Raw genomic sequence first — 13759 nt, 5'->3', positions numbered from 1 at the left:
AATATCTTAATCAATAAAAAATATATTTAAAAAAATTCCTCTCTGGTAACCTTAATATGGAACCTCTCTGAGTCTGTTTCTATTATATATTTTCTTCCCTTGTTTTTTGGTTATTTAGTTTTGTCTCCTGGTATCAGAGGCAATTTTTGTTTGACTACCTGATTTTGAATACGAAGAACTGTAAATAATTTGAGGCTCTGTATAATATTATCTTCCAGAAAAGATTAGCTTTGGCTTTTTTCAGGCAGTTGGGAGGTGACCGTATATCTAAACCAATCAGGGATGGAGCAGATTGGAGGCTGGGCTTGGGTCTTTGTGAGAATGGGTCTATTTCTGCACCCTTACTACTAGGATGTGCCTCTTTGTGCATTTCAACTGAAAGCCCAGATTGTTTACCTGGACTCCTCTCCTTGGTGGGCTCTGACCTCCATTTATTGTCCTACTTTTTCCTAAAACTGCTAGAAGCTGTGCTCAGCTCTTAGTTTCTGTGCTGCTGCTTGAAATTTGGGAAATGCCTTGAGGGGAAAATGATGCTAAATAACAACTTCACCTCTGTGCACTTCCCTTTGCTCCAGGATTTTGGCCCCTCAAATCCTTACTGCCTTGGTATTTCTCTGATGTTTTCAAAGAGGTTTTCGAGCTTTTCATTTCAGGAGAGTTGATCAGCAACAGGCTAGTTTGCCATTATCAGAACTGGAAAATCCTATACCACCTCTCTTATAGACCTGACCTGCTGCCCTCGGAGCTATCCACATCACAGCTCCTTTAAAGAGGACAGAACTACCTGGTCAGACCTGTGGGATCAGCATTCAAAGCCTCAAATTATCTCAGCAATTTAGATTCAGAGAATTGAGCTCTGGCTAACCTCAAAGTGAGTAAGTCAGGAATCTCAGCTGAGGCTTGTAGCAGTGGACACTGCCAAGTGTTATAGGTACATCAAAGCTCTGGGATCTTTCAACTAGGCCAGGTCTCTTAGCCTCAATAAGCAGGAGTTAGAGCTGACACTTAGTTATGCAGTTATTGATAGCAGCTGAAATTTCATGGGAAGGGAAGAGCTAAAATGTTTCTTAGGTACCCTTCTTTAAACTTCACTTCTTTATGACTCTTTTTGTATTGTATTGTCAATTGGTCTGAACCAATTGACCCGCGGTGATAGTTAAAAGTTACATGGGTAAGCAATAGAGGGAAATGAGAAATGCAACACATCAAAAAATGTACTTTCCATTTAAGAAGAATTTGCTGTGATAATAATATGTCCATGTGACTCACTTATTTCTTTATGCTGTCTATATATAAGTAGAATAACTACAGGCAACTTTAAGCTTTTCAAGGTTTCTTTTTTCCCTTTGGTGGTGGTTTTATTGTCAGGCAATTTCATACCACAGTCAGGCCTCTGTTATGAGAAATACTTTAAACACAATTTAAGAACAATATAAAATAAAAACAAAATTACAGTAGTTTCTCCATGAGAACATATGGGAAAATGCTTATTTCTTTTTAAATAAATGGTGATCAAAATAGATTTTGAAGATTTTCATTATCTTTTCTGCTTCCACTTTAAATGATTGGAAACATCACAGAAGAGTAGGACAATCAGAAGTTGGTATCTTTTCTTTACTAGACTGTCAACAGAGGAGAAATGGAAGGTTCAAAAGATGGCTTAAATGTAGCAAATATTTCATTTTCAGCATTATTTACTTGTTCTTTTAAAAGACCTGAGAATCTGAAGTGATAGAGTCAAATATAACTGAGGTGAGGATCCAGGGACCTAGGTTCTAGTCTTGGTTCTCAGCTGTGGGATCTCTATGGGCACCAGTTTCCCTTTTTTCAAGTGAAAGAAATGGGATTTGATGACTTCTAAGTTTTATATTCCATAGTTATATATAAAGTAGGTTTATCATTAAACATGTACTCATATGTTTGTACCATGCTAACAACCATTCATATACTGGCCTACCATCATTTATTCTAAGAGTACTTCACAAAGGGGAACATACACATGTAAGTATCATTTTATGGTTCTTTAAGGGACATACCTGGGTATATCTCACCTCCACAATCAGATTTTAAACCCTTAATGGCCAGGGCCTTTTATATTTATACTGTCAAGCAAAGCCTGAGATACTAAATTAGTACTACACTTTAATGTGCTGATAAATTGGCTAAGGATCCTGAACAATTAGTGTTTAATACTGGAAGTCCAGTGGCAGATGTCAGTGGCCTAGTATCTTCATTATCACATATTAATAAGACTAACAGGTGGAACTGTGTGAAATGGCAGATGGGCTTTCCTCCACTTAAAGGAGGAATCAACAGCTTTGGTGTGGACAGGCAGAGGATAACAGAAATGTTAGCCATGTTCACACAGTCAGTGCACATAGGTCTGAGGCTAATAAACTTTTTCTTTAAAAGGACATATAGGAAATATTTTTGATTTTATAGTCCTTAAGGTCTCTATTGCAGCCACTTATCTCTATCATTGTAGGGTGAAAGCAGCCATAGACTTTATATAAGCAAATGGGAATGGCTATGTTCCAGTAAAACCTTATTTATGGGCACTGAAATGTGAAAATTTCATATAATTTCTACATGGCACAAAATATTATTATTCTTTTTTTAATATATTTTATTGATTTTTTACAGAGAGGAAGGGAGAGGGATAGAGAGTTAGAAACATCGATGAGAGAGAAACATCGATCAGCTGCCTCCTGCACACTCCCCACTGGGTATGTGCCCACAACCAAGGTACATGCCCTTGACTGGAATCCAACCTGGGACCCTTGAGTCCGCAGGCCGACGCTCCACGTCCTACTTTAGAGCCGATGACCACGTCATTAGTATTGGACTGACTTATTTGGTGTGCGCAACAGAAAATATTTCGCTTTCGGAGAAAAAGAAAAATAGGTTTATTTGTGTGACACATTCATTTGTGCAGTTATTCAGTGTCTGGTAAGTTAATGTTCAAGAAAAATGTTAATTTTTATTAAAATGTTCTATTATTTTATGTTAATGATGACTCATTTATTTCAGCCCTTTGTATTCAGCATGTCTCTATAGAAATAAACCCACGTTTCTATGAAAATTGAAGCTTTGGGGGGTTTTTTGTAGCCACATACACATAAACCTTGTTTATTTGGTTCATGTTAGCCTTTGAGTTTGACATGCTTGGCCTAGAGAGACTTCCTAGGGGATATGATCAATACAAATCATTCAGCTGTATGATCCTTTAGGATATGAGGCACTGTCATATCATGCACATTAACTTTAGGATCATGCAAAAATTGAGAGTCAAGTCCTCATCTTTAAGCAATACGTTCTTCCAGAATTCCCTGGGTCCTCTGTGATACTAACAGTTGTTTAGATGAAAAAAAAATGAGAGAGTTTTAAATCAAGGCTTAGCCGGATTCCAGCTCCCATGGGTGGTGGGCATGGGAACAGATCCTTCCTGCTGCTCTTGGGCAATAAAGATATAAACAGACACTGCACTTTTCATTACCTCCTCCCCATGTCTCACCATCACACATAATGCTGCCTCTTCTCAGGTCTTTTCATCGTAGGTTCATGTAAGCAATTTGCCTTCAAATTGTTAAAATGGGTAATTGTGCTCAGGAAGAATCATTTCTTCAGGACCCCCAAGAATTATTCTGGCTTGAAATGGTTAGAGAACTAGAAAGTGTTTAGGCCATAGAACATCTCTTAGGAAAAGGCCAAATACTGATGTCCAGAGTGATTTGGGGTAAGTAGGCATGAGAGCAGTATTTGGCTAGGAGGGTGGCAGGGAGGAATGGGTTATCTTGAGCATCTTGAGCCCTTTTCCTTATCTGAAAGTAAGACACTACAGGCCAAATTGGGTGCACAGTTCTAGATTCCTAGTTTTATTATATGTTTGTTCAATAAAGGAAATAGGCATAAAATGAATAAGCCATAGACCCAACTTTTAAGAAACTCAGAGTTCTGTGACCCAGGATGCAGGAACCTTTTTAATTTCCAGGATAATGGGATGTTGCTGAGTGTCCAGGGCTTATGCTACTTGACCTCTTTTGTACCTAGTACAGGACCATACAAAAGTAGGTGCTTAAGGCATGCTTTTGGTTGTTAGATGTGCTAGTTTTTGAGGGGTTGGGGTGCTTTGCTCCATTTAGGCATAATGTGTTGTTTGGAGCTAATCCTAGGAAGAATCTGTAAACGCACGGACGTTGCCCTCTAGTGACCACCGGGGCTCTTTGGAGCTGAGTGGACATGGTGCCTAGAGAGGCCGGCTGGCATCTGCAGAGCACCGCCTGCTGCCGCCTGCTGGCTAGAAGGTCATGGGCATCTGTGTGAGATGGAAATGTTTAGACTACAGATTCTATAAAAAAGATACAAAACATTAAAAAGATACAAAAGACAAAGGAAAGTTGGAAAGAAACATATCAAAACATCACATGTAAGACATGGATGATTTGCTTCTTTTGTTTTTAGAATTTTCTACTGTCTACATTTTTACAATGAGCTGTTAGCACCTTTTTTTGAACTACAAGATATTTTAATAAATATTATTTTTGTTTAAATTAACTCCATATTATGCTTCAGTTGTTTTAAACTAAAAAAAAAAAAACAACAACAAAAAACCAACCAACCAACCAAACAAACAAACAAAAACCCACTAAAGTCCTAGCCGGTTTTGCTCAGTGGATAGAGCATCAGCCTGCAGACTAAAGGGTCCAAGGTTCGATTCCAATCAGGGGCACATGCCCGGTTACAGGCTCAATCTCAAGTAGGGGGTGTGCAGGAGGCAGCCGATCAATGATTCTCTCATCATGTTGATGTTTCTACCTCTCTCTCTTCCTCTCCTTTTCTCTCTGAAATAAATAAAAATATATTTTTAAAAAACACTAAAATACTGACATATACTAGTAAATGTAGTAAGTCTGAGCATAGTTTCCTTATATTATGTCAGTTGTCTACCATTTCTATGCATTTCTTCTGATTTTTTTCAATTATAGTTTGCATTCAATATTATTTTGTATTAGTTTCAGGTGTATGCATAGTGGTTAGACAATCATACACTTTACAAAATGTTCTCCCTGATATTTCCAGTATTCACCTGACATCATACATAGTTATTACCATATTATTTACTATATTCCCTATGCTGTACTTTATATCCCCATGACTATTTTGTAACTACCCATCTGTACTTCTCAATCCCTTCATCTTTTTCACCCAGCCTCCCAACTCCCTTCTCTTTGGCAACCATAAGTCTGTTCTCTGTATCTGTGAGTCTGTTTCTGTTTTGTTTGTTTATATTGTTCTTTAGATTTCACATAGCACTTTTATACTAAATTTTTCAACTGGAAAAAAAAGTCAAAGTAATTAACTGCCTTCTTTGTGGATGTCTTTGCTGACTCAAAGCAAACTTTTTTAGTTGATTCTTAAGATACCCTCAAAGTTGCATGGTGACAAAATTACAAACTATTCCTTCCTTCTTTTCTCTCTCTCTCTCTCTCTCTCTCTCTCAATTTTATTCTGGTAAGATATACATAACATAAAATTTATCATTTTAATCATTTTTAAGTTTATAGTTCAGTGGCATTTAAGTACATTCATATTGTTGCACAGTAATCACCCAACATCCATCTCAAAATATTTTTCATCTTCCCAATCTGAACAATAACCTTCCTTCCTTCCTTTCTTTCTTTCTTCCTTTCCTTCTTTCTTTCTTTCTTTCTTTCTTTCTTTCTTTCTTTCTTTCTTTCTTTCTTTCTTTCTTTCTTCTTTCTTTCTTTCTTTCTTTCACCAATTTTTGGAGGTGACATTTAATAGAGCACTATTTATAATGAGGCATTTAATTTGAAGGGATTCAATTTGAAGGGGTATCTGATTTGAGCCTTATTCTTCTAATTATCAACTGTGTGACTTTGGGCAAATCACCCTACAAGCCTTAGTTTTCTGTTCTGTAAAATGGGAATAAGGGTATTTACATTTAATATATCATAATGCTGTTGTAATTTTTGTAATGATGAAATGAAATAATGTGTTACATTCTTTTTTGCATTTTGAAAATCATTTTAATTTCTTAGAATATAATGGCATTAACCACATTTTTCCCACTTATTTATTTTTATTTATTGTTTAAAGTATTACATATGTCTCCTTTTTCCCAGATTGCCACCCCCTCCAGGCCACTCCCACTCCCGAGGGCAAGCCCCCACTGCCCCAGTGTCTGTGTCCATTGGTTATGTTAATATGCATGCATATAAGTCCTTTGGTTGAGCTCTAACAACCCCCGTCTCCTGCCATTTGTCTCTGGATCTATTTTTGTTCATCAGTTTATATTGATCATTATATCCCACATATGAGTGAGATCATGTGATATTTATCTTTCTCCAACTGGCTTATTTCGCTTAGCATAATGCTCTCCACTTCCATCCATGCTGTTGCAAATGGTAAAAGTTCCTTCTTTTTTATAATGGCGTAGTATTCCATTGTGTAGATGTACCACAGTTTTTTAATTGACTCATCTGCTGATGGGCACTTAGGTTGTTTCCAAATCTTAGCTATTGTAAATTGTACTGCTATGAACATAGGGGTGCATATATCCTTTCTAATTGGTGTCTCTGGTTTCTTGGGATATATTCCTAGAAGTGGGATCACTGGGTGGAATGCGAGTTCCATTTTTAGTTTTTTGAGGAAATTCCATACTGTTCTCCACAGTGGCTGCACCAGTTTGCATTCCCACCAGCAGTGCACAAGGGTTCCTTTTTCTCCACATCCTCGCCAGCACTTGTCATTTGTTGATTTGTTGATGATAGCCATTCCGACAGGTGTGAGATGGTACCTCATTGTTGTTTTGATTTGCATCTCTCAGATGCTTAGTGACTTTGAGCATGTTTTTGTATGTTTCTTGGCCTTCTGTATGTCCTCTTTCGAAAAGTGTCTATTTAGGTCCTTTGCCCATTTTTTGATTGGATTGTTTATCTTCCTTTTGTTAAGTTGTATGAGTTCTCTGTAAATTTTGGAGATTAAACTCTTATCTGAAATAGCATTGGTAAATATGTTCTCCCATGCAGTGGGCTTTCTTTGTGTGTTACATTCTTTATGACATGTTAGAATTCCTGGTCAAAGAGTGGGTACACCATTAGCATAATTGTTATTTATGTTCATAAGGGAATTGAAAGGCTACTGTTGAAATCTTGACCACTTGACATTCTAGTGGACAGTCATTCCTTTTCAAGAAAAGCAATAATAACCTTTTATTTAAATAGTGTTTCCTAGATTTTGAAAAACTTTTGAAACACCTCATTTAGCTCATCTTCATAGCAAGTAAGGTTAATATCATTAGTTCTGATTCACAGATGAAGAAAGTTAAGGCATTAAAGTCTTGTGGTTTAACTTTGGACAAGAGGAGCCAGGCCACCTCTGTTCAAACCCTAGCTCTGCCACTTGGTAGCTGTGTGACCTTGGGAAAGTTATGCAACCTCTTTGTGCCTGTTTCTTCATCTCTAAGAACAGGATGACAACAGTAGTACCTACTTCATAGTATTGTTCTAAAGGATTAAAAAAATTATTTCTTGAAAAGTGTTGAGAGAGCTGTACTAGGCACTTAGTTAAGTGCTATATAAGTTTTTGTTAAATATAAAATAAAAAGAAATCAAGACAGCATGCTTATGCAAAAATAGCTAATTATGGAAATAGGAGCAGAATGCATGGCTCCCAGTCTCCATTCAGTCAGTGATACCTCCCCAACACTGTCAGGATGAACCTCCTGGGCTAGAGGACCCAATAAGCTACAAAGTTGAGTCATGATTTCACCATGTATTAAGCCTCTCACAAAAGGTTATTTAAATGCAGTGCTGTTACGTTTTTATAATTACACACAGTGATTCATATGCCATAATGGCATTTTTGAGCTTTAATGATTCTTATTTTGAAAAAAAATGCATTTCATTGAGATAATTCAGAAATTCTATTTTTATCCCCGATCATTTGAAATACATTTAAAAAATAAAATTATCTCTGATATTTCATTTTCTATAGATATGTTTGGTTAACTGACTGGACTGGGAGAAGAATTTACATAGTTGGTGCTGTTGGTGGTCTGTTCATATCCCTTGCACATCGGGGGTCACTATTGGACCTGGGCTTCCTGTGTTTTTCTTACCTGAGTTCATACCTGGCCAAGGGAAGTTTTGGGCCAAAGCAATGGGAGTTGATAGGTCAACAGCCCGGCCTCCTCACCCCCTGATGGCACAGTTCTGGAATGTGCTTACCACAGTCTCTCAGAGGGGTGCCCAACAGGCCTGTGTTCAAGTTGCGCAGATTGGTAACCCTTATTGCCTTCTATTTTCTTGCTGTGCTTTCTGGGATTCCCTCCCCCAAAAAACTACTTGCACCCAAATCTTGTCTCAGGGTCTGTTTGGGGTTGAATGACAATTTATAAAGACAGTTTATGACTCAGAGGCTATTATACCTTCCACCCCAAAGCATGAGTGATTTTTCCCCATTCTGTGTATCTTTTATGCTATGCAATAGAGTAAATGCAGGCCATGTCTAACTACAATTTGGAAATGGGATTTGTAAACCTTCTTCAAACTTTTTGGCTCATAAATTGCTAAAAAAGTCCAGCAAGTTATAAATATATGTTCTTCCCTTCATAACATTTTTGAGGAATGGCCTAGGAACAACTTGTGCCAGGTTGTTTGCACATCTACTGAAATTTAACTGGGTGACTGCTCTCCTTTGTCATTTTAAATATACCCACTGGCAACTGTAATATTTCATCCTGATTAGATCCTTCCTGATGGCTCCCTTACAAGATTAACACTGAGCTTTAGAATTAGATCATCCTGCTGAAACTCATTTTGGGTCCAAGGTTCAATAGTTGCCATCTTCTGCCAAAGCACCATCAGATGTCCAACAATTGCTTGCATCTCTCTTCCCATTTTATACCTCAGCTTCTATATCCCTCATATCCCAGGACCAGCACCTGCATTTCTGATACCTTCCCCATGTCAATGGCTCTTTTCTTAGCCTCGGTCCAGCCTCTGGTTTCTAGCCCTTGCAAGAAGCCATTTTTCACTTTGGCTCTAAGGTCTCACTCATGGCCTCGTTAGGCCCTGAGGCCTCTGAATATATGAAAGAGTCCAGACCTCACTCTAGGCCTGAGGCCACATTTGAACTTCAGTGTGCATATATGGGGATGAAAGAGACAGGAGATTTAGTATAACATACTCCAGGAAGAACAGGAATTCTGTGTTTGCCTAGAAACACACTACTTTCACCATGGCCAATGCAGGTGAAAAACAAGCATCCTGATTATTTATTTGGTTTTCTTTCTTAATCCCAATATCAGTAAAGGGGAGCACAATTTGCCACCCCAAAATGTATCTCTTTGGCACATTGTAATTAGAGATAGGACTTTACATACAGGAAGGTGATCACATTGACTTCGATCCATGCTAAAGAGCAAATGACTGATATGCACTCACCTTCCCAAAGCAGGGTTGCTCTCACGGAGATAATGGGTGCCTACAGGGAGAGAACACAATGGAAGGGAAATTGCAATTTACAAGAAGGTGAATTTTATTCTCATGCTTTTTCTAAAAAGCATGTGTGTGTGTGTTTCTTTTGTTTTGCTCAACTATGGAAAGTAAGGAGCAAACACTCTGACCTTTTACTCCTAAGTATTTATTTCAGTGTGTATTTCCTAAGAACAAGGACACTCTTCTACATAATCCCAATGCCATTATCATACCTAATGAAATTAACAATAATTCCTTAATGCCATCTAATAGGCAACTATAATCAAATTTCCCCCATTCTCCCAGAAAATGTCTTTTATAGCTTTTTAAAAAAATCTAGGATCAAATCAAAGCATATGCATTGCATTTGGTTGTTATATCTCTCTTTTTTCCCCAGTAACATTGGATAAGTTTAAGGTATACAACATAATGATTTGATATAAGTATATATTGGCAAAAGGATTGCTTGCTATATTTTTTTAAATCTTTTTAAGATAAAACAATAGCTCCCTCAAATTCTTCTAAAATAATGATGCTGACTGCCCTGGCCTGGTGGCTCAATTGGTGGGAGCATCGTCCCGTAGCCTAGGTTGTGGGTTCCATCCCCGGTCAGGATGCCTATGGGAGGCAACCGATTGATGTTTCTCTCTCATCTCTCTCTCTCTCTCTCTCTCTCTCTCTCTCTCTCTCTCTCCCCTCTAAAACTCAATGAAAACATATCCTCAGGTGATGTTTAAATTTTTTAAAATGATATTGACTTGCTTTGATGAATACAAGTGTTATTTTGTAGAATGTGCCAGGATTGGATTTGTCTGTTTCCTCATTAGTTAAATTAAAGTTAAAAAAATTGGGGACAACAAGTGTCCATCAGTAGATGAGTGGATAAAAAAGATGTGGTACATTTACACAATGGAATACTACCCTACCATAAAAAAAGAAGAAAATTTTACCCTTTGTGACAACATGGATAGACCTGGAGAACATTATGCTAAGTGAAATAAGCCAGTCAGAGAAAGACAAGTACGATGTAATTTCACTCATATGTGCGGGGCAGGGGGAATGGGGTGTTGGGGTGTGTGGAGAGTGATGGCGGGAGGGAGAGGAAAGCGGGGAGGTAGAAGAGGGCATAGAGAAGATAAATGGTGATGGAAAAATAAATTAAATTTAAAAATAAATAAAATAAAAATTTTAAAGTTGTGAGCAAGAATACTGTATAAGCAATGTTATGTTCTTCCTATTGCATTGCATCAGGAGGTACAAGATCTTAGATTGTCCCACTATTGATGATGCTCAATTTGATCAGGGCCATTTTATGAATTTCATGGGTCATTGGCACTTTACCTTTATGAGAACCTTTCTTCATAAAAATATTAAGAATTATATTTTATAATTGTATTGGCATAGGGATTAATATAATTCATTTTTCTCCTTATTTTTTAAAATATATTTTTATTTATTTCAGAGAGGAAAGGAGAGGGAGAGAGAGGTAGAAACATCAATGATGAGAGAGAATCATTGATCAATTGCCTCCTGCACACCCCCTTCTGGGGATTGAGCCCGCAACTTGAAGATGTGCCCTTGACCAGAATTGAACCTGGGACCCTTTAGTCTGCAGGCTGATGCTCTATCCACTGAGCAAAACCAGCTAGTGCTCTTCTGGTTTTAAAATAAATTAAAACATTTTCCTGAGCTCCTAAAGATGTCATGGGCCCCAGACTTTAAGCCTACTCTGGCTAATGGAGAAGTTCACCCTGGGTTTGACCATTTGATTAAAAGAGATGACCTCCAGATTTCCCCATCATAAAGGTACATTTTCCCCTTTGCAATTAGATAGTAATCTACAGGGAGACTCTTTGAGATTATGTGAATATTGTGTTCCCTAAAATCTCTCCCTTGCTGGTTTCATGATTTTTGCCTGAATCAGTTATTAATTATACTGAAGAAGGTTCAGGGATAAAAATATTGAGGTGCAAAGAGTATGTGATTTGTTCAAGACCATAAAGCTAGTTGGTAGCATCACCATTAAGAATCAGATCTGTGTGGTCCCAAGTTCATATTAGAGCCCATAGGAAACTGGAGTATTTTAAAAAGGAGTAACACAATAAACAACATTGGAGTTATTTGATCTGGAGTGAAGAACAGAAAAGAATGACTGTAATATGTTACATGCTTAAAGATAATGATTGCATGGGTACCCAGGATCAATAAGTTCTCCATTTGGAGAGTAATGGCACAAAGGGAGATAAGATTACATTGCTCTAGCCCGGCCGGCATGGCTCAGTGGTTGTGTCGACCTATGAACTAGGAGGTCACTCTTCGATTCCCGGTCAGGGCACATGCCTGGGTTGTGGGCTCAATCCCTAATGTGGGGCATATAGGAGGCAGCTGATCAGTGATTTTCTCTCATCATTGATGTTTCTATCTCTCTCTCTCTCCCTCTCCCTTCCTCTCCAAAACCAATAAAAATATATATTTTAAAAAAAGATTCCATTGCTCTGCATTATAGTCATTTTATAAGCCAGCTAATAATTGCTTCACATTTCTTCAGAAACATTATTGGTGTTATCCTCAGGAGAAAATAAAGCCAATGTTTAATAGTTTCATCAATTGTTATATTATTATTAGGTATTAAAATTCTAATTTAAATGTTGACAATTTGTCATTTACCCTAGAGATTCATTTAGTTCATTTGGTTTTCTCTTCACCTCAGTCTTCTCTAGGTAGTGTGCATTAGAATTGTAATGGACATTTTAAAAGGATTGTTGTTCTACAATTCCTACGGACTTCAGAAGGTGATTATGGACAAATAAGGGCTGAAATACTGGATCCTTAAAAATAGACAAACTGCCCATATTTGAATAAAAGACAAACCTTTCTGTGGACAAAGGTTTCCTTCCAACTGTGGGTGTGGGAGCCAGCTACTGCTACTTGCCAAGAATAGCTTTCACACATTAATCTTGTTGCAAAGAACATTTTTGACCTTTTCAATGTTTGCATTTAAAAAATGAAGCACTGATGTTTTCAAAAGTGGGAAACAATTGTCACGAGCCCCAAATTATCACAGGAGTGAATTTGTCACTCTATGGAAGAATGATGCTTACTAAATATGTAAAAGTGGATCTGTTCTCTCTCATTTGTGAGGAGTTGAAATAAGAGATGCATCTGCAAGTCACATATTATTGATCAATTAGTATTTGCTGAACCTCTACTTTGAAATAAGTGGTATGCAGGACAAGGGACCTGGAGTATTTTTAGAATTATAGACAGAAGAGAAGAGGAGAAGATATAAGTTTCTGACTTCAGGAAAGTTATGAGAAAGTCAAGTAAAAAAAAGTCAAGTAGATCCATGGAAATCTAGAAAACAATTCAAGATAGTGCATGGTAAGCATAAAATGAGAAGAGTCAATAATCCTGTCATAAAATTAAACAGGTTAGGAGAAAGAACAGGAATGATTGAGGTGCAGATTGGCCGGCAAAAGCTTTATCAAGTTGTTACTTATAAGCTGGAATTTGGAAGGGTAGAATTCAGATGAATGGAAACTCTGGGATTGGGCATGAAGAAAGGAGGGAGACAGGAAAGGAATGGAGAATTTAGAAACAGGACATAGACTGGTTAAAAGAAATTAAACCAGGGCCCACTTCAGCTTTCAAGCTATAGTCATGTTCTTCTCAGACAGTTCCTACCCAGTGACTGAACCAGAGAGTAACTGATGTCACACTCTTTTTGGGTGGCCAAAAGAGTGTGACCTCAGCTAAGCAAGGTGGTGATACAAAGGGCCTGGCGATTCTATCCAAGATAGGACTCCTTCATTGGACAATCTTTGCTCCTGAGCTCCCACTGAACTGGTGTTGGGTAACCAACAGTTTCAATTTACTGTGACTCAGAGATTTTCCAGGATGTAGGACTTTCAATGCTAAAACTGGGAAATTTTCAGGCAAGCTAAGATGGTTAGTCACCTTGACTGGTGTAGACCTTGTCAGGTCTGTATCAGAATCTGACAGCTCCCTCTGCCCAATCCTGTTTCCTTCCCTTTTTCCTTTCACAGGTATTACTCCCCAATAAACTCTTTGTCCTCCTGACTTCATCCTAGTGTCTGCTTCAAAGACACTTGATCTAAGACAGGGACACATGTGGCACAGGAACCAGGAAGGACTAAATACTACAAGAGAAGATGAGGCTGAAAGTAGGAGGGCTGGGGAAAGATTACTTTGATAATTATAGGGATGCTCCTGTGTATAATGTTTTAGCAGACTAT

At 37.8% G+C, this 13759-nt stretch overlaps 1 protein-coding gene across 1 annotated transcript in view; it reads left to right on the top strand.

Moving 5' to 3' along the window:
- Positions 1–13759, top strand: part of GRPR (gastrin-releasing peptide receptor) — a 32223-nt gene that overhangs the window by 15430 nt on the left and 3034 nt on the right. The gene's annotated exons all lie outside the window — the stretch shown is intronic.

This window comes from Myotis brandtii, unplaced genomic scaffold (genome assembly GCF_000412655.1).
Source record: "Myotis brandtii unplaced genomic scaffold, ASM41265v1 scaffold490, whole genome shotgun sequence".
NCBI classification, from domain to species: Eukaryota; Metazoa; Chordata; class Mammalia; order Chiroptera; family Vespertilionidae; genus Myotis; species Myotis brandtii.
The sequence above is the reverse complement of the archived record's forward strand: the minus strand, read 5'-3'. Positions and strand labels throughout refer to the sequence as shown.